The sequence below is a fragment of the Asparagus officinalis genome, chromosome 1 (genome assembly GCF_001876935.1).
Source record: "Asparagus officinalis chromosome 1, Aspof.V1, whole genome shotgun sequence".
NCBI classification, from domain to species: domain Eukaryota; kingdom Viridiplantae; phylum Streptophyta; class Magnoliopsida; order Asparagales; family Asparagaceae; genus Asparagus; species Asparagus officinalis.
Genome location: NC_033794.1, coordinates 104508564 through 104513695, shown reverse-complemented (window position 1 = coordinate 104513695; position 5132 = coordinate 104508564).

The window sequence follows — 5132 nt, the reverse complement described above, 5'->3', positions numbered from 1 at the left end:
GGCCGGGTCGGGCCGGGCCGGCCCGACCATAACGGCCATAAACGGTCTTTTGACTGTTTTGTCCCCAAAAACGGTCAAAACGGCTATTTTGTGAGGTTATTTTGGTCATTTACTTAGGGGATTGGTTTTATAAATAGAGGGGGTTTTCATTTGTTTTCTTCACACAAAAACTCATCTACTTCTCTCTTATACTCTTATACTCTCTTATATTTTCTAATCCTTTCATCAAATGGCTTCCGGATCTGATTATGAAGAGCAAAACCTATCTCCCGATCTTGAAATGAGTCCTCCTACTGGGTCTACTCCTACCGAAGTTAATCCCACCTATCTCCCGATCTTGAAATGAGTCCTCCTACTGGGTCTACTCCTACCGAAGTTAATCCCGAATCCGATGGCGACGAATCTGCACCAAGAGCTCCTAAAAGGCTAAGATCCGATGTGTGGAATTTTTATGAGAAGATCGACGTCACCAAGGATGAACACGGTAGGATCCTCACCCAGAAGGCTAAGTGTGCGTTGTGCGGTAAGATTTTTCAAGCTCATCATAAGAGCGGCACCAACCACCTCAAACGCTATGTAGATAAACACAACAAAGGCCAGACTCCTCAAGGTGATATCCAACAATCTATGATTTCTCAATCCTCCTCTTCTGGTAGTCTCGGTAGTTGGAACTATGACGCTGCCAGAGCCAGGAAATGCGTAATCATGTTTATCATTATTAAAAACCTTCCTTTTAAATTAGTAGAAGATGATGAATTTGAAGATATGTTTAGAGATGGTTTTTATCCTGCATTTAAAAAAAAATTCGTCAAACCTGTCAACGTGATATTTTAAAATATTATCAGGAGGAACAAGGAAAAATAATTTCTTATTTTAAAAATTTAAACTGTAAATTTTCTTTAACTTCTGATATTTGGACATCTAGAGCACAAACTGGATATTTATGTATCACAGCACACTGGATTGATGAAAATTAGCAAATGTTTAAAAGAGTTGTTTCTTTTATTGCAATAGAAGAGTCACATACTGGTATTAATGTTGCAAATTTAATAATTGAAGAACTTATGAAATTAGAAATTTCAAAAAGAATATTTTTTCTTTTACTAGATAATGCAAGTAATACCAATGTAGCTGTTGATTTTATCAGATCAACTTTGTCATTGCCATGTCATGGTGATCTTTTTCATATTAGGGGCATCTGTCATATTTTAAATTTAATTATTTAAAGTGCATTTACTAAAATTAAACCCATGATAGAAAATATTAGAACAATTGCTTATATGCATAATGCTTCTGAACAAAGACTTAAAAGATGGAAATAATTTTGTAAAAGAAAAAATGTAAAGCCCAGACTAATTCCAAAAGATGTTGACCATAGGTGGAATTCCACCTATGTAATGTTAAGTATAGCAATAGAATATAAAGATATTATAACTAATTTTATACATTATTATGCTTCTAGTTCTAGTTCTGGTAGCACTTATGGAATAACTGAAGATGAATAGATAATTATATGTAATTTAAATAAAATGTTACAAGTTTTTTATGATGCTACAATGTTATTATCTGGCTGTTATTATCCAACCATTGCTTTAGCTGCTTTACAAATTTTAAATATTCAAAAATGGGAAATATCGTTTGGATGATACTTTTGGACCTATGATTTTTCAAATGGAGAGCAAATTTAATAAGTACTTTAGGCCTATTCATCATATTTTTGGTTTGGGGGTTCTTATTGATCCATGCTTGAAGGATATTGGTCTTTGAAGTTTGTTACAATCCTTGTATGGTAATCGGATTATAGACTTAGATGATGGAACCACCCTTACTGCTACTACTTATCATTTAGCTATTAGAAATTATTTTCAAACCTTATATGATGAATATGCAGCTAGACATGGTGTAGCTACACAACAGTCTACAGCTTCGGTTTCTTCGAGCTCATCCCAAGGTAAAAAGTGTAAGTTTTGATAGGTATGCAATGGTAGCTGAGCTAACTGGTGGATCTGGACTTGGATCGTCATCATTGGAGGTTTCTAAAATAGATGAATATTTATCTGCTTCTTTAGTTAAATGTCAATGAAATACTTTAGATATTTTGCAATGATGGAAAGTATATGGATCAGTTTCATATTCTATACTTTCCACCATTGTTCGTGACTTACTAACAGTATAGGTTTCGACGGTAGCTTCGGAATCCGCCTTCAGCACAACAGGACGTTTAATCGACAACCACAGGATATGCTTAGATCTGTATACTGTACAAGCGGTGATGCGCTTACAAGATTGGTGGAGGTACGAGAAGCGAACGCAAGGCATCGATCGGATGGCTGGAATTAAAGATAAATTTGAAGAATTAGGACTAGTAGATAGATATAAAGAATAAATAATATTAATCAAATTGTAATTTTTATATCTTAGCTTAAAATTTGTAAAGAATTATTTTAAAAATAGTTACAAATGGTAGTGATATAGGTGAGTAGGTACCAACCTAGTTAGGATGTACTTATCTATTGTGATGCGATGAATTTCAAAATAAATTTGTACTTGTAATTTGTAAATAATTTATTAATTATTAATAAAGAATTTGTTTTTATCATTTTTTATTTATAATTTATGTTATTTTAAGTGATTAATAAAATTATTATTTTTTATTAATTTTTTTTGTTTTTTTTGTATAATTTAAATTTTAAATAAAATTTAAAAAAAAACCGGGCCGACCTGGAACCCGGCCCGGATGGACAGGTCTAGGCCTCATGAAGCAATGAAGAAAGCGCAGTGCTTAGATGTTTCTTTGGTCCAAATTGAATTTTGATGTTCAGGGGTTGGTATTTGTGAGTTGTTCAAATTTAATGGGAGTGTGCGTCTTTGACACGGTTCAAAGTATGATTGACTTGTCGCTTTTATGTTTGAAGGCATCTTAATTAAGAGCATGTATTGCAAGGGGTCATGTTGGCCTATAAAAGTCGCTTTAATGCCTTACAAGCCACTCAGATAAATTTGGCAAACAACTTATTTGGCTTACAACTTATAAAAAAATAGAGTAATCTAGCTTATTTTTTGTTAGTTTATAAGCTACATAATTTGACCGACTAAAAGACAACTTTACTCCTTAACATTTAAGAAAATTCTAAAGCCCTATTTCTCTTTCGCCAACATCTTTTTGGTCATTTTGACAACACTTGTATATTATAAGTCATTCATCTACCAAGCATTCTACTATTGAAAATGGATTAGGACAAAACGACTTAACTCCCCCTTAAACTATTGTTGAAATCTCAACTTGCCCCCTAAGATATCAATTTACATATTTTCCTCCATATATCATGTTTCTTTGTCCAATGTGGTCCTTTTGTGGAATGACTATTAAATACTTTGGGCGCTGCCCACAAATTGCACGAGACTACTAGTCGCGTGCAATTGCTGGGTAACCATTGGCCAAAATTGAAATGCACGGGGCTAGCAGTCCCGTGTATTTCCTAGGCACTGCTCGTGCATATTTCTGTGTGTGTTTATTTCCTGTCAAAATATTACAAAAATCTCCATTTTTATGCTTTTCCTGTATAAATCTAAAAATTGTCTCACATCAATACATATCGTAATAAATCTAACAAATTTCTACCACAAATCACATCACAAACTCATTTACAAATCCAAAAACCATCTCACATCGATACATATCGTAATATACACATTCTCATCACCACAAACTCATTTACAAATCCAAAAACCATCTCACATCGATACATATCGTAATATACACATTCTCATCACACCACACATTGAAATTTCAAGTAATGGTCGCTCACATCGATACATATCGTAATATACACATTCTCATCACACCACACATTGAAATTTCAAGTAATGGTCGCATACTACCTCAGTACATATTAGAATAAATCCAAGACACAAATAACATACCAAAATAGGTTTATAAAGTATATAACGATAATGATTAGTTAACATACATCCAAAAACTCTTCTCCTCATCCTCTATCTCCATCCTCCTCCCTCTCCTTGATCCCGAGCTTGGATGAGTTCATTATCCGATTGCATTTGTAGTTGCGACGGCAGCTTCATCGTCCACATGTTGCGAAGGTCCAGCTTCATCGTCGTTTTTGTTAGGTCCTCATCTTTGTTGTTATGGTTGACGTGTGTATATGATATCGAGAGTCTCCTGCTACATGACCACTCATCCATCATGAAGATCTTTGTGAGTTTGGCGTAAGGCTTAGCGAATATGTGTGATAAATCGTATACATATCCGAGGAAATATCTGTAACTGTATCCGTTAGGATACGGATATAGTTACTCAAATCTATAACCAATAGGATATGATTACGGATATGGTTTTGTAGTGAAATATATGTATCCGTATCCGAAATATCTAAATACATATTAGTCATACTCTTACGATAGTTCCGATTCTTAGATATGGATTTGTGATTAATTTTGATGATCAAGATGTCTAATCTTAACTTTTCAATTATAATGAACATATTAACGGCCTCTTTTGTATCACATGAACTATATTTTTCTCCATACTATCTAGTTTTCTCATATCCATTTTGTATCTGCATGCATAGTTGCTCATATATCCACATGTATATTCATAACCATATCCAATTTTAGCAGATATGGTTATGAATTTTCCTTACCGAGGTATATCTGTATCTGTATCAGTATCTGAGATAGGTAAGCGGATATGGATATGATAACCATCATATCTAAGTCGTATCCGGACTAAGTGCACCTCTATTGGCGAATCCTCCGGACTATCGATTGATATATCGATACATGTTGTTGTGCTTCAGGATACATACCTGCGAGAGATACTTCAAAAATACAAAATTGGAAATTACTTTAAAATTCAAATTACAAAATCTAAAATTTCAAATTTAAATTTAAATTTTCTGCTCGAGCAAATTCTATGCCAGGATTTGCAATGGTAAATTCTATGCCATGATTTACAATGGTTTCAGCATCATCTATTGTTGCTTCCTGCAATTAAGTTAAAAACACATGTTAGCAATATTGAGGAATACCAATCAAAATAGACCTTAAATCAAAATCTGAAAATACTTACAAATTCTCTCTCATCTATATTGCGGGGCACATGTCATTTTTGT